The 17,183-nt window shown below is 43.5% G+C and overlaps 1 protein-coding gene across 2 annotated transcripts in view; it reads right to left on the bottom strand.

The window, feature by feature from the left end:
- The window catches only part of GABRG3 (gamma-aminobutyric acid type A receptor subunit gamma3), a 300,100-nt gene that overhangs the window by 150,178 nt on the left and 132,739 nt on the right, over positions 1-17,183 (bottom strand). The window lies entirely within an intron of this gene.

Genomic DNA, 17,183 nt, shown 5'->3' with positions numbered 1-17,183 from the left:
CATTTCTAATCATGTTCAATAGTACCTCCAGGACTGAAATAAACAACAGAGGAGATAGAGGGCACCCCTGTCGTGTCCCTTTTTCAATTTTGAACTCCTCTGTCACCACGTTGTTTACTATCAATTTAGCTTTTTGTTCTGAATAAATTGCTTCTATTCCATTTTCAAACCCCCGCCCTACTCCCATCCTTTCCAAATTTTTCTTCATAAACATCCAAGAAATGTTGTCAAAGGCTTTCTCCGCATCAATAAAGATCAACACCGCTCTTGTATTTGAGTTAATCTGTAAAAATTCCAAAATGTCAATGATGTTTCTTGTGTTGTCAAATAAATGTCTGCCAGGGAGAAAGCCTGCTTGGTCCTTATGAATCACTTCATTTAATACTTTCTTAAACCTGCTTGCCAAAATGTCTGCAAAGATTTTGTAATCCACATTTAGGAGTGAGATAGGACGGTAGTTTTTAAGTTGAGTTTTTTCAGTTTCTGATTTTGGTATCAACGTGATGAAAGCTTCTTTCCACGTTTCCGGTGCCTTCCTCCCCTCCATAATCTGGTTACAAACTTCCAACAATGGTTGTATCAATGAATCCTTCAATGCCTTGTAATATTTGGAAGTAAGTCCATCAGGTCCCGGAGACTTGCCCAGTTGGAGGTTCTGAATGGCGCATTCAATTTCTTGGGTTGTAATATTACAATTCAGGGTTGCTCTCATTTCCTGGGGTATTTTTTGTAATCCATTAGTTGTGACAAATTGGTCCACCTCCGAGCCTTTTTGTGGCCTTTGTGAATAAAGTTCTTTGAAATATCTCTGGAAACACTTTCTAATTTCCTCGGGTTTCTGAACCATTCTCCCTTCAATCTCTAGATTTGTAACTGTGTTAAGCTTTTGTCTCTTTTTCAACTGCCAAGCCAACAACTTCCCGCACTTATTAGCAGATTCAAAGGATCTTTGTTTCATTTGTTTAATTTTCCATTCCACCTCTTGATTTATCAGTTTCGAATATTGTGCCTGGAAAAACTTCACTTCTCTCAATACTTCCTTTGATTTAGGCCTGGATCTCAGTTTTTTCTCTCCTTCTCTTATTTTCTCCAAAATCTTCTCCTTCTTTTCATTCCAGAGCCTTTTTTTAATCGTGTTCTGCTGTATTAGAAACCCTCTCATAACTGCTTTACTTGCGTCCCAGATTGTTCTTTTTTCCACATTTGTCTTTAAGTTTATTTCAAAATAATCCTTTAAAACTTTTTGGGCCTTCTTAACAATCTCCTGATCTCTTAACAAAGCGTCATTCATTCTCCATCTGAAAGATCCAGTTGTATTTAATCTCAATTCCATTCTCAAAGCGTTGTGGTCGGAGCAGGTTTTTGGGCAGATTTCCACTTTTCTGGTCTTAGGTGCCAGCCCTCTAGTTATCCATATTTGGTCGATTCGCGTCCATGTCATGTGGGCCTCAGAAAAGAAAGTTCCTTCCTTCCCTAGAGGGTTCTTGATCCTCCATATGTCAAATCCAAATTGTCAGTCATTTCGAAAAAGGTTTTTGGTAGTCTGCCGTCTTTCGTTATATTAGCACTTTGCGACTTATCCATATTCACTGAGGCGACTCCGTTCATATCTCCCAACATGATAATGTTGTTATAATCCAAATAGTCCAGCATAGTCTCATGCAGCTTCTTGAAAAATTCCGATTTTCCATCATTTGGGGCGTATATTCCTAGAATTAAGAACTTTTCTCCTTGTGTCTGAATTTCAATTGCCAAAATTCTACCCTGTTCATCTTTAAATACGAATTTTGGTGACAAGTTCTCCTTTGCATATATCACCACTCCTCTTTTCTTAACTTTGTCCGATGAGATAAATTCTTGGCCTAGCCTTTTGTTAATTAACACTTTTCTGTGGAGTCTTGTCACATGTGTTTCTTGCAGGCAAATAATGTCCAATTGTTCTTTTTTCAAAATATGAAATACTTTTCTCCGTTTTTCTGGAGAATTCCCGCCATTTATGTTCCAACTAAGAAGCTGTAGAGACATCCTGGTCTACTTCTTAAATATCACAGTTGGGTATCTAATTTGTCCTCCGTTCCCGAAGGCTGTGGTGCCGGTCCGCCTCCAGATGGTACGGGTCTTGGTGGTGATCCCGGTGGTGGAGGCCAAGAATCTACAGCTCTCTTTTGGAGGTCCTCCTCGTTGTCGTGTAGGAACTTCTGGTGGTCCTCTGGTGTTTTAATTCTTACCTTCTTTCCTTTATAGGTGAATGATAGACCTTGAGGAAATTCCCACCTGTAAGGGATTGCGTTGTACCTTAACAATTTAGCCAAGTCTGTATATGAGGCTCTAAGGTCCAACAGATATTTAGGAATGTCTCTATAAATTTCTGCCCTTTTGCCTTCAACTTCCAGAGATTTTTTAAAATGTTGGCCTAGTATCTTGTCTCTTTCCTCTCTTGTTCTCAAACAAACCAAACAGTCTCTGGACTTGTCTTTCTTAACCGATCTTCCCAATCTGAAGGCCGTCACAATTTTGAAGTCTTTATCTTCCTCAACCCCCCAAAATTTAGAAAACAACTGCGTCAAAAATTCCTCTAGGTTGCCCTGCTCCAGCTCTGGGACAGCCCTCAGCCTAAGATTACATTCCTTACTTTTCAGTTCCACCATTGACAGGTAGGCTTGCTGTTCTCCTACCTGTCTTTTCAGAGGTCTTACTTCCCCTTTGATCTCCTCCACCTTTTTGCACGCTTGCTCAGCTTTTTGATTGGCTTCCGCAGCTAATTTGTAGTTCTCCGCCGTAGCTCCTTGCAATTTCTCAATAGCCTGAGTATGCTGGGAAACCTGATCTGTTAACTTGCTGATAGTAGATGTAGCTCTATCAATTTTAGATGACTGATCGTCCACCTTCTTATTCAAAAGTGCCAGTTGTTCCAAAATTTGTTTCAAGACTGGATCAGTTCCTCCAGTTGCCATATCTTCTGTTGCAAGCGTTTCAACTTCTTCCTCCTGCGCCGTCAGCACAGTTGGTACCGAGGATCTGCGTTGATGAGTCAACGTTGTTTGAACAAGCTGCCCAGCTCTCTTATCTTTTTTCTTTTCTTTAGCTTCCTCAGCTAAAGCTTCCTTAGCTTTAGATGCTCTTGTTTTCCCTGGGCCACTCATTCCCCAGCTGCCTCTGTTCAAGGTCAAATAGTCTTTCAATCCATGAGAAAGGCAAGTCCAGAATGTAAACAATTAAACCACACAAAAAATCCCAATAAAGTACAGTTCCCAGACCTCTATGCCTCCGCAAATCCACTAGGGGGGGTTTTCATAAGAAAGAAAGTTTCTTTTCCACCATCAAAGTTCCTATTTCAACTTTTATAGTCCCCAAGTTCGAAAAGGAGGCTTTCAGATAGTTCTGTTTCAAAATAGTGCCACAAGGTAGCAGAAAGGTTCCAATATCAGTATTAAAGCGATAGTGTATCCATCAATACAACAATTTGTACTTAAGAAAAAGTTTCAGCAGCCTGACAGTACTCCTTTGCAACACTGGCAGTCCGATAGCTCGGTTATCCCCTTCAATTCCACGTCACTTCACAATAGGGGGAAGATTCCTTAGCGCAATAGACCAAAAAAATTTAATCCTTCAATCTTTTTAATTTCTAGAAGAACACAGTCTGTTAATGCCCCTTCATACTAATTTCAAAGTCTCTTTTGAGCGCTTCAGCCCACATCGGGTTCTTTGCTTTGCTCTGATTAGCAGGACCGGGAGACGGACTTCCTGTTACTCGCCTCCCGTTTTCAGCCGAATTAAATGAATTTGAGTCAATCTTTAGTCAATCTTTAGTACCCCTTACTCACGGGTAAATTGCAGCCAATTCCGATGATTTTCAAGAAGAAAGGTCGACGCTCATCAGCAACAGCAGCGCGGCTTCACTTCCGCGAAAAGAGCGATGAACTCACAGCGCCGCTCCCCCTTTCACGTTCCGGAGCCTCTTACGAGGTCCCTTCCTCGTTTCTGGGGGGGCTTCTGGCACCCGCCGAGTCCCACGGCCGCAGGCTCGCTCTGCCTACGGTTTGTCTTAATGGGTCTCCGCTTTGCCGCAGCAGACGACCCTTTTTCGCGGAGCCCCTCTTCACACGGTAAAGAGGACCGCCATTGCCGTTTTGCGCCGCCTCCGGAAGTCAAGTATGGGATTTACTTTTGAACTGTGGATGAAATGAATAGCTGCATAATATACAGGCACTTTAAATGGGCCTTCTGGAGCAATGCAAACCCTTTCCCCGTGTCTTGAGGATCCTCAGAACTGCAGGAGGCCCTTTCTCTCCAGAGACTCCTGCTGAAATTTGCCATCAGATGGACTTTGGAGTTCTTGTCATCACAAGATCCCTTCTCAACTGAAATCCACCCCCAGCTAGTTTCACTTATATAGCATACCCCTAGCTCAGCTCCTTCTCACCTTTCTGCTCATGCAGGATGCTCAATTGAGGCTTGCTCAATTACTTCTGTTTCCCTGCCTCCTCAACTCTCTCCACATCAACCTTCCTTCCTTCCTTCCTTTCCACACACTCTCTTATCTCTGTTTATTCCTTCAGCGTCTTTGTTTGCCTTCTCCTTTGCCTCTTGCCTCTGACTGCTTTCTAGCTGTCCGAGATTCTCTCTGGAAATGTTCAGCTTCACTTACACTCCCTTTTGACTGTGTCTCAAGCTCCCCTGCTCCCTTTTATTGCTTTGTTTCCCAAGGACCTTCTCTCCAGCTGTTGCTCTCCACATTCTGCTTTTACCTAGCTACTGGCTGCGTGTGTGTGTGTCTGCCTTTTTCTGTTGTGTGGCTCTGCCCTGCCTCCTTCAAGTAACAATAGTCCCCTCTTGTGACGTTTGCTTGCGATTTAAACAAGCATCCTAAGGTTGGCTCTTCAGGGCAAACCCATATTTTGGGGGTAGCATAACAACCCTTAGTAAAATCCATAATAATTATCATCCATCCCACTAACATTTGTAGACTTGACAATATGCCAGTCAGCAGGTTTCCATAGATGGTGAACACTGAATGAGCATACAGCTTCATGTACTGGCCTGATCAGGCATTTTCAAGTAATTAACAAGCAATTGCTTGCTGCTCACAAAGCTTATGCAACACCCCTTTTACCTACACATATGGGCCACATACACATTTAAAGCACAGTGATACCACTTTAAACAGTCATGGTTTTCCCCAAAGATGTCTAGGAGCTGAAGACCTTGATTCCCTGCACAGAACTACAATTCCCAGAGTGGTTTCACAATCAGTGAGGGGGGAAAGGATTTGATTTCATTTAATATTTGTACTGTATTCTGCTTTCCCAAGAACAAATGTTGAGCTCAAAGCTTCTCTCAAAAACCACAGTAGTAATAAAAAACAGCATGCATTGCAATCGCTGTAATATCAAACACTATAGCATATAAACAAAGCAAACAACAACAAATTCATCAAAACAATTAATGCAATTCAGTAATTGGAATTCCAAGGATATCTGAAGTTCTCAAAATAAAAATTTTCTAAGCTGGACAATTCAGATACTACAGTAGGAAGGAACCCACATAAGGCTGTCAAAACCACTAGTCCCTAAAGTTCAGAATTTGCTCTGCACTCACTTTGCATAAACCCATGTTTTATACTTGCAGACAGTGCACTTTGTTTTCACTGCTAATGGGGGAAAAGTCTATGGCAGCTTGAGAGACTTATGGCATATATGCAAGCCATAGTAAGAAGGCAGCCACATGTCATGTATAAAACATTAAGCCAGATCTAGAGGGTATTTGGGAAGATAGAAAGTTAAGTAGCAGAGCATGAGCTGTGCAAATATTTCTAGGTACACAGGTACTGTCACTTAACATCAAATGGTTATAACTCACAAGATGCTGCATGTGGACAGACTCCAGAGGGTAGCCTCCTTTGGTGGTTTCTCTGGAGAGCTAGAACAATCAGCTCCATGCAGGGCAGCATTTGCTACATCACTCACCTCTGCATATGTTGGCCATGGTTTCATAATCATGTTCTCCAACATATGAGTAGCAAAGGTGATGGGCTTGCCAGACCCTTTCCATCAGCCAATTATCATTTTGGGGGCAAGGAAAACTTTTTCAGCAGGAATCTCAATACCAAGACCACCACAAGCTACCATGATGCCAATATGGTATCATCAAACCTACCTACAACGACGACTATCTATGGTCTCAACAAACCTACCTACACCTTTGCGTGGACAGGCGGAGTCCCCAGATCCTGCGCGGTCCCCCCGTCATGTGGAATAACGACTCAAGACAACGTGCTATGGGATTAAATTGGCCACAACTTTATTAAATTTCAAATGTGGGTAGACCTTGGCTCAGGCATTGGGCGTTCTCCCTCCCCAGTCCCCAGCCGGGGACCTAGGGAGCATCAGGGTTATCCAGTGTGTGTGTGGGGGATGGGCCGGCTCTGGAGAACATATGTTCAAGCAGAGATAGCCGCCCCCGTAACGCCGCCGCCGCAGGGGAGAGCAATGACGACCTTCCGGCGTACGGTCAAAGCCTCCCTTCAGAAACCCCTTTAACGGGGAACCCTGGTATCGCCGCCGCAAAGAGGAAGATGGACAAAAGGATTCCGCCCGAGGCCTGATACTGCCAAAGTTGTGACGTTTTGCTACGGGAAAGGCGAAACCTGCCAATGCAGGGAAATTCCTTTCCGGCCCTTTAACAGCGACCTTAACGTAGCAGCGCCCGCATACCTGTGAAGAAAATTAACTTGCAAAACATGTGAGGAAAATTAACCTGCAACATAAGACATTGACTGAGGGTGGGTAGGATGGGAGAAGCTCTGGAGCCAAGTGAGAATTCCCAGGTAAGATCCTCCCTCCTTTGTGTGGGCAGGTAATCCCTCCCCTACCTGGCCTGGTCTCCTTGGCAACTCTTTCCCCCAGGTGGGATTGGACAACTGACTGAGGTAGGCGGAGACCTCCAGGTATCCCACCTGAGGGAAGGCATAGCCTAGCCTATGCTGTTGGAGCCGCTCCAGGTCTAGGGGCTGCACGCGTCCACGCAAAGGGCGCCCCTCGTTTTAAGCGGGGAGCGGTCATTGTGGTCTTCTATCTTGAAAGTGATCTTAATGTGCTTTCCCTTTTCTCCCAGCACCTTCCTGAGAGCATGAATATCGTCTGCCTTTTGGATAAAAGAAGCAAACACCATGCTTATATCCTACTCCACACCACATTTTAGATCCTGGATGTCCTCAGAAACAGCAGGGTGAACTATTGCAACACTTGGCAGGTTTATACCTTTCTTGCTACTTAGCCTACTATTTTCAACTTCAATGATGACAGTGCACCCTCTCAGCACCCTTAACTACAGCTCCCAGAATTCTTTGAGGGAAGCCATGACTGTTCAAAGTGGTATCATAGTGCCTTAAATGTAATGTGTGACTGTGGCCCTCGTTTCTTTAAAAATGATTGAAGGATGCTCTTTCAGAATAGCTTCTACCAACCACAATAAACATCTGCTTCAGGGAAATGGGGGCAAGGCTGCAGAGATACACCCCAAACCTAATGGCTGCTCTCTTTCTGATAACTGTCCACAACCTACCAAAACTACAATTCACAACTACCTCAAAACTTGGAATTAACATTAGCCCTGCCTTTTCGGCAATCTCCTGCAGAATAATTGTCAAGGTATTGCAATATTTATTGCTCTTTTTATAAATGGTTCAGACGACTGTGAAAGGACAACTGCAGCTGTGTGCTGTTCTGATTCTCATTGTCAAATGCCATCCTTTCTCCCATTGTAAGAAGCTTCCTGAGCATGACAGGGATTTCTGCCCAACCATTCTGCATTTTGAATGTGAGCGAGAAATGTGAAGTTTCCTCTGCTTTTCTCTGTCAGACCGTTTTGGAGGTGCAAAATAATTGGGACATTGTGTGCTCAATGATATTCTCCTCCTCCAACTTTACTCTCCCCCAAAGCCTTCTGGGCAAATCAATCAACAATACCCTGCATTATCAGCCCTATGTAGTTTTATACTCTCTGGAAGCACAGCAAATCAACTGCTGAAAGAAGGCAAATTGTGATATTTCTGTCCCAAAACAATATGATTTTTCCTGTTAATTACTACTTTCCTAGTTGTTAAAGATGTAAGAAAACAAAAGGCTTACTTCAGAAGTAGCAGGATTGCCCACCCTTGTGTAGTGTGATGTCAGGTGTTGTTAAGGTGAGCTAAATTTGAGCCACAGGTTGCGCTATTATTATTAAATATGTATACCGCCCTATACCTGTAGATCTCAGATCTCAGTGCATTGATATTCAAAACTAGGGGAAGGGCCATAGTTCTGTGTTAGATCTTCTGTGCTGCATGCAGAAGGATCCAAGTTCAGTCCCCAGCATCTCCAGGTAGGAATGAGAAAGACACCTGCCTGAAATCCTGAAGAGACGCTGCCAGTCAGTGTAGACAATACTGAGGTAGATGGACCAATGGTCTGATGTGGTAGAATCCAACATCCTGCAGTTTCACCTGAACCCTATTTCCCATCACCCCAGCCCTATTTTTCCATATCCTCCACTGTCACACAACAAACCCAAGGAAATCCAGCTAGTTACACAGTGGCCATCCAATCACTGGAAGTAGATAAATAGGTATCACTGTGGTGGGAAGGTAAACAGTGTTTCCATGTGCTCTGGCTTCTGTCATGGTTCTCCGTGCACCAGTAGAAATTTAGTCATGCTGGCCACATGACTTGGAAAGCTGTCTGTGGACAAATGCCGGCTCCCTCAGCCTGAAAAGCGAGATGAGCACCACGCCCCATAGTCGGCTTTGACTGGACTTAACTGTCCAGGAGTCCTTTACCTTTTTACCTTTACCATCAAATTCTGAAAGAATCTTTTTTTGGTTCCTTCTTGGGCAAAGCATCCAAGACATTTCAAGGGAAACAAAAGTAGTTAAAACAACAAGAAAAATATCTCAGTGGGGTTTCATATAGCCTCAAATTGTACCATCAGAATATAGCATAGTGCTATTTTTTTTATTTCTGGATTACATTTGAATTGCTTTTCAAAAGTCATATTCTCCAAGTTGTGACCTGTATTTTTCTGCTGCTACAAATCCAGGGAGCAAAGCACAGAAGACACAAGAGTGACAGATGTCATGCTTCTCATATTTGCCTCTGATAAACAAAGCAGAGTATGGCATCGAGAGCAGTCCCTTTCTAATTAACATTGTATTGGAGATGTGTTATAAGAGTCCCTTGTTCAATGAAAATGGAATTAAAACAAATAAACAAAGCCCAGCCAACTGTGACATATAGTACTCATTTGGGATTTCCTTTCCTTTTTCTTTTTTGCTTCGACTCTTTCCTTTTAAAAAGGAAGACACTTTGAAATGTTCTGTTATATGCTCTTGAGGCTTTTTTTAAATGTCCCCACCAGCAAGTCTCCCCACCTTCCACTTCAGGAGGTGTGGAAACAAAATTCTACAGGAAACACATTCTATAGAGAAGACATTGTGCTTGCCAACCTTCAAGAGTTTATTGGTATCCCTTAAACCAGCCTTTCTCAACCTTTGGGTCCCCAGATGTTGTTGAACTACAACTCCCATCACCCCTAGCCAGCAAGGCCAGAGCTCAGGGATGATGGGAGTTGTAGTCCAACAACATCTGGGGACCCACAGGTTGAGAATCGCTGCTTTAAACCAATGAGCCTCCTTTCACACTATCTCATCTAAATCTTGAAACCGATTAGCTGCCATTAAGGCTTACATTCAGACAGCAGATGTGCCCTTGATTGCATTTTCCAGATAAAAGAAACCAGGAGGATCTGCAGGTATGGCACCATCTCTTGGGCACGCCATCATTCAAGGTCTACACTGTGGAGCTTCCATCTCTTTCTTGACCCTGCCATTCCAGATCTTCTGGTTAGGAAAACATGGCATGAAATGGCACAAGATGCAGTCCATAATGGAAGAGCAGATCAAGTGCTGCAGTACCCTGGATCTCCTCATAGCACAGCTGTGGGGGAGTGACTTGGGCCCTGGAGTTGGCAGTCAAGAGAGATCTGTCCACTTCACCACAGGCTTATCCAGTGTTGTTGTTTTTTTCTGGAAAAAGAGGTACTGAAACTAACCATGAACACCTCCCTCATTCTCATAGAATGGCAATGGCACCCACCTGAGAAGTGCCACAACTGAGTTCCTGTGAGTTTCCCCTGAAAAAAGCCCTGGGCTTATCCTGGCATGACCCTTGGGTGGTCAACTGTGTTGCAGTGATGTGTTTGGTGGGACACAGCAGAGCCTGCAAAATTGGACAGTGCACATCACAAGGTGAACAAAGCATTGTTCCTCTTCATTGCATGGCGGCTTAATTCTTCATCACCCTGCCATCACAAAATGGGCACCATGACTTTTTTCAGTAAGGCATGGCCGACTTTTTGAAAGCAACAATGTATATATTGTGAAAATCTCCAGTCTATGCTTCAGGATTGGTTGCTGCAGTAGGTAGGGTTGGTGCTGAGCCTGTCATTGTTTGGGATATTTAATTTAGAGAGGACACCTCCTCCCCCTTTTTGGGATCTTGCGTTATGCCTAGGCCCTGGCTTGGGGAGCAGGCACTCTGCTACTTAAACCCAGGTTACCAGCTGGAACCCCCAAGCTTCTACATTCACTCAAACACACCTCTCTATCTTCCATTCGGCCAAGCTAGAGTTATTATCAGAGTTTAAGGAGGCATTCCAGTCAGGCAAAAATCCCTAGGGAGGATGTGAAGCAAGGCCAAGGAGGGGTGGGACTTGGAAAGAGGTGTGGTCCCAAGGACCACACACACACACACACACACACACACACACACAAAGACTTGGAGGGCTGCATTTTACCTCCTGGCCTAAGGTTCCCTGCTCTGGTTTGTGCCACATAATTCTGCGAAGAATTGGTAAAACCATTTGGTGATTTTTGGCAAAACAAAGGGAAATGCAGTTCTACTAAAACAAGCCAGAATAGAAGGCTGCAATGTAAAGCATATCCATTTTAATTGAATGAAAAATAAAATCCTAGGAAAACATTTTTCTAATTGCCCTACTACTGTGGTCAATTTCATACGAGTATGTGCGATTATAAAGTAATTACCATGTAAACATTTCTGGGCCTGCAGACAGGCACTCTGTAGGTGTGGAGAAATAAGCCTAATAATTTGCAAGATGTAACTGCAGATGTTTCCAAGTTGTTTAAATTTGTACAGGACGTTAGCACGACGATGAATTAATATCTCACAAAGGGATAAAATGTACTTAACACTTGAAATGATAACTTGAAGTGATGCAAATTATTAACACATTCCTTGACATTTGAGCGTAGAACAGTTCCTTTGCCTTCAAAACGAGTGTCGGCATATTCACTCAAACAGTGCTCCCCGGAGACAATTTAGCTTTAGCATGCATATTTCACCTATGCTACTTTCTATAAATGATAGTGCTATGGATGTGTGAGCGCCCTGTGTTCCCCTAGATTACTGGGGTTTAATCAGTGTTTAGAGAATTGAGGTGAGCTAACAGGTGTTGGATTTAGCAGTGCAAAAATGCAGACTAAGCTTCTTTTCCAGACTACATCATCTCCTGTCAGGGACAGGCTGGATGAGGAAAAATGGTGGCAGCCAGGTTCAGGAGGCCCCTGAAGGGGAAGGGGATTTTGAACCAGGTTCAGACAGGTGGGAAAGGGAGGAATCTTCAGCAGAGAGTGGGGGTGAAGGAGAGAGGCTTGATGTAGCCAAGGACACTGATAGAGAAGGAGTAGAGGTATTTGAAATATTTGGGAGAAGATAAAAGACTCTCCTGTGATGCATTATTTAATTGGGATCTGCCATTATGCAATAGACTGTGTTGCAACCTAAGAGTAAACTAAGCAGCTGCCATGCAAATAGGTCTATGTCGCAGACGTTTTTAGATAAGTTCTGAATTTGTTGTTGTTGTTGTTTAGTTGTTTAGTCGTGTCCGACTCTTCATGACCCCATGGACCAGAGCACGCCAGGCCTTCCTGTCTTCCATGGCCTCCCGCAGTTTGGTCAAACTCAAGCTGGTAGCTTCAAGAACACTATCCAACCATCTCATCCTCTGTCATCCCCTTCTCCTTGTGCCCTCCATCTTTCCCAACATCAGGGTCTTTTCCAGGGAGTCTTCTCTTCTCATGAGGTGGCCAAAGTATTGGAGTCTCAGCTTCAGGATCTGTCCTTCCAGTGAGCACTCAGGGCTGATTTCCTTCAGAATGGAGAGGTTTGGTCTTCTTGCAGTCCATGGGACACTCAAGAGTCTCCTCCAGCACCATAATTCAAAAGCATCAATTCTTCGGTGATCAGCCTTCTTTATGGTCCAGCTCTCACTTCCATACATCACTACTGGGAAAACCATAGCTTTAACTATACAGAAAGTTCTGAATAGAGATATAGAGTGTAATAGAGTAATAGAGATATATTACTTCTTTCATTATTATTATTATTATTATTATTATTATTATTATTATTATTATTTAAAAGAAGCAATCTGATAACCTCCCTTTTACAGAAGGGCAATGTCTGTATGGCCAGAATGCCATTTCCCTTTCTCCTTTCTTCATTGCTCAACAGCAGAAAGTGGGAGCCGCTTGCGATGTTAAATGGCTGGGTGATTTTGGTCACCAGGAGGCTGTGATAAATGTCATTGCTTCTCATTGTTATTTCAACAATGGGAAATGAACTGAATACTCCACCGACTTAAATCAAACAGCTACGTGCATGCCTCAAAGACCTTTAAATATAATTTCAAGACACAAATGATGGCTTTAATATCCTATGCTGAAGAAATAGGTAAGGCAAGACACCCGTGCTACCAAATACAAAGGATGCCATCCAAATAAACAAACTTAAAAGATTGCTTTCAATTGGATTTAAACACACACAACTTTTTCTGGGTTGCATCAGACATATTGTTAAAGCAGCTCCCTTTATGGATTGTTAACAGTTTAGAGCAGGGTTGGGAAGAAGATATATCAGCTTCTACCGGAATATCTCTGGATGGTTTACAGTAGATCGGCCAGGGTTTTTCCTCAAGTGTTTAACAATAGCAGCAACAAAACAATTTTTCCTACCTAAATTGGGCTGCTGAAATGAAGAAAGCTAAGCCGGAGTGGACTTGTGTGTGAAAGGACTGTAAACTCAGTTCAGAACAAATTCCTAGACTCAGAATTTGCACCCTGTTCTTTTATTCTAACTGAATCTGCCTTTCCCACTTGGCTCTGACTGGCAAATTTGGGGATTCAAGAAGAAGGAGGAGGAGGAGGAAAGATCCAAGAAGCCTGATGTCTGTTAAAGAATGGGAAGTAAACATAAGAAAAGCCCTGCTGGATCATGCCACTGGCTCATCTAGTCCATCAGCTTGTTCTCACGGTGACCAACCAGATGCCTGTGGGAAACCTGCAAAAAGGTAAACGGTAAAGGACCCTGGATGGTTACATCCAGTCAAAGGTGACTACGGGGTTGCGGCGCTCATCTCGCTTTCAGACCAAGGGAGCTGGTGTTTGTCCACAGACAGCTTTCCAGGTCATGTGGCCAGCAGGACTAAACCGCTTCTGGTGCAACGGGATACCATGACAGAAGCCAGAGAACACGGAAACACCGTTTACCTTCCTATCACATTGGTACCTATTTATCTACTTGCACTGGCATGCTTTTGAACTGCTAGGTTGGCAGGAGCTGGGACCGAGCAATGGGAGCTCACCCTGTCGCGGGGATTCGAACTGCAGACCTTCTGATTGGCAACCCCAAGAGGCTCAGTGGTTTAGACCACAGCACCACCTGCGTCCCCTACAAGAAACCTTCAAGCAGGGCCAGAGCACGAGCCCTCACCTTTCCTCCATTGTTTCCAGCCACAGCATAGGCAACAGATAGGAATAAATGTTCGGGTCTCACAAGAAGCAGGTTCCTGCAAGGATCTGTATTGGGACTAGACATGCTGCATGCAGCCCACTTTCATGGTCCCTTTTTATATGATGCAAAAGTGGCGAAGGAGCATTTTGGATAACTTAAGTTGACATGCAGTACCCATGAACATGCCCACCTCACAATGCAGCCTTGTTCTGAAGAACATTCTGGGGGGAATAGCAGCTGCCACTAGTACCTGTCTGCCAATCTCCCCCCATTCTCAAAACGTTCTGAGAGTGTGTACTGGAATTTTCTGGGAATTTAAACCTTTCAGCTGGCGCATCATAGCAGAGCCAAAGAAGTACTAGTTAGCGTTCGATCCTCACTTTCAAAATCCTTCCGCCATCTTTAAAATGTCCAAGGAGAGGGCTCAGTTGGGTGTTTTAATTTTCAGCACCCACTCATGAAATTCAGGCCGAAATGTTGGAAGTCTCTGGGCACAGCAAATTCTAAGCATTATGTTTTCTTCCTGCACTCCCCCAACATTGTGACCAATGTCCTATCATAATCCAGGCTAGCTGCCAATTTTCCCCTCAGGTAAAGCAGGGTTGAGGAGTCAAGGAAACTCACTACTGTGCCAAAATAGGTGATGGGCAAATTAATTATTTGGCCCATCACACAACAGGCTTATATGCTTGTACTATACAGGAAGGGAGCCTGACCCACTGGAGTGGGCCAAATGCCCTTGAATAGGGATGCTGGATGAGTGCGGACAATTTATGTGGTCACACACCACATCTATAAATGCCTCACTTCCCTCTTGACTAAGCTATAAATTTGTCAGCTCTGCACACACACAAACACACACCCTGTGGGGCCTGAGGGAAGGAATTAGAAACCATCTAGCTCAGAGGCTTCTCAGATGTCAACAAGTAGCCAGCACAAATAGTAATCATTTTCATCCTGTCACAAATGAGGCTGTTATTATGCTGGGATATAATAATAACTTTGCCTTTAAGTTATACTGTCAAAGGACTCTAATGGACAAAGAAATCTAAATAACTTATGTTGTTGACAATGTTCTCTCTTCATATACTTCATGAAAATCACTGGTAGCTCAAGGAAATGTCTGTTTCTCATCATGAGAGATCCCCCAGCATAAAAATTATCTGCGCCTCTCATTCTTCCTAGCACAGAAGAGTGCAAATCACAACGTTAATAACATTGATTCTCAATAGCAATCGTTGTCAAACAGCATGACCCAACACATGCTTAGTAGTAAGTCCCATTGGCCTGAATTTGACTTAGTCCCAGGAAAGTAGGTATAGGGTTGCAGCCAAATGATGAATGCTAGGCTGCTAGGATGAATGTGTATCATGAGCTTCCATGCCTGCTCCATTTGTTAAAGCTCTTTACTTGTCTGCTAAAAAAATGTTCCTGCAGGAAATCAGGTTATTAGTGCAAATATGTGGGAAACTTTTAGGGAACAACCAGATTCTGCACGGTTTTGTGAGATCACAACTGCATTTTCCTTTTCACTTGCTTCTTTGGAGAAGATCCATTTTGCAAAATTTTTCATTTTGATGTCACACTAATACATGTGCCTGTCTAACCCAGTGGTGGAGCTTCATGCTCTGGCACCGGGGGGCAGAGAGCAGGTGGGGGCGGGGCTGGCGCGTGTCCCGGGGGCATGGTGCATATCATGGGCGCATGGTGCGCCGCCCGTAGGGGCGTGGCACCCAGTGTGGGCGGGGGCAGCCGCGATGGCACCCCACCGGGATAGCGCTGCTGGGGGCGGTGCGCTCCCCCCGCTTGCCTCTTCCTCCGCCGGTGGTCTAACCTAAGCTATGTTATCAAGGTAACTTAAATATGCATATAGAGTCCAGAGAGAAAATAAATCCTGATAACACGTTACTCAGAAAACTGAACAAAGCTTGGTGTATAAGCTGAGCAGAAAGGAACAAAGCTGTTTTGTTCTTCTTACTTCAAGCCTTGTACTCAGCAGGGAGACATTAAGCAAAAACATACAGAGAGAAGAGTCCCTTAGAACTACACAGCCAATAGCAACATGTGTTACAAGTACCTCACTAGAGACATGCCCCACTGCCTGGTTGCTAAGCAATACCTCCACCACTAACCCTCTTGGTCAGCCGACTGACAGAAACTTGAATAAACCCCTAAGATACAAACTGAATTATCTTTGTCGTCGTACCTCCAACAAGCGAGAATTAAGTGAAGAGAATCTAGTTGGCTTTCTGCCTAAGATTTAAGTAGCTTGCCAAAAGTCCTGGATCCTTAGGAACTACGTCAGAGTTTACAGTCTACAGAGTTTACAATTAGATTTCGTATGTTATGGTTATTTTCTCATTTTTTATGTTATGCTATTTATTCATTCAAATATTTATATCCTGCCTTTCTAATGCAGAGGGGCTTACAATAATTGAAGCATCTGTTCCTTACTAAAACATTTGTTATGATAACTTCTGTATTTCACTTGAGAATTTGAAATTCTTCTGATTCATGTTCAAGAGGTCATGAAAAGCTAAGTATTGATATATTTTCCAGCTTACTCTCATTAAATTTAATCCCAGAGCAGGGTACAATGTAACAAGCATAATGAATAAAACATAATAAAAACACATGATATATAAAATGTATATAATCTTAAAACGACAACGAGAAGAAGAAATCAGCAAGTCCAAGAGGGGCAGCTAGAGTCCTGAGTAAATAAGTACATTGTTAACTGGTGCCACAAGCCCATAAGGTTCAGTCAGGTTGAATCTGAGAGGCATGGGTTTTCCAAAATCAGGGTGTCAGTATCAAGAATGCTCTCTCATGTGTTGCTGCAGAACAAAAACTTGGCAAATGCAGTACAACTGAGAGATCCACAATCATACTATGTAGCTTTAGGCTATTTCAACAGTGGATGGCAGAAAAGAAGGAACTAGAAATCTCGAATCTGGATTAGAAAATATGGACCCTTGTTTGAATCAAGAAAACATGGGCCTTCTTTGAATGTAGAGAAGAGTGCCTAAGGGGTGCCTATCCTGTTTCCATTACCCCTCGTGGTGTGTCGTCCCCCCCCCCCCCAGATCTGATGGTGGCAGTGAAAAATAATGGTTTCACAACCCTGTGAGATGAGAATCTCTTCTTGAGAGTTCCTTCTTGATGAGTTTGTGGGGAAGTTGTGGTGATGAATGAGTTGCTAAGTGGAAAGTGAGAGCAATCTGGTTTCTCTGCTGAGATCAGGTCCCCTCATATATGACATATTCCAAAATGCAGGCTGTGTTTTTGATGTAGAAGATAGATTGTGGAGCAATTATCAGCAGATGAGAGGGC

This window comes from Podarcis melisellensis (assembly GCF_964234715.1).
Source record: "Podarcis melisellensis genome assembly, chromosome: 4".
Taxonomy (NCBI): domain Eukaryota; kingdom Metazoa; phylum Chordata; class Lepidosauria; order Squamata; family Lacertidae; genus Podarcis; species Podarcis melisellensis.
Note: the sequence above shows the minus strand (reverse complement) of the source record. Positions and strands in the feature narration are given on the sequence as shown.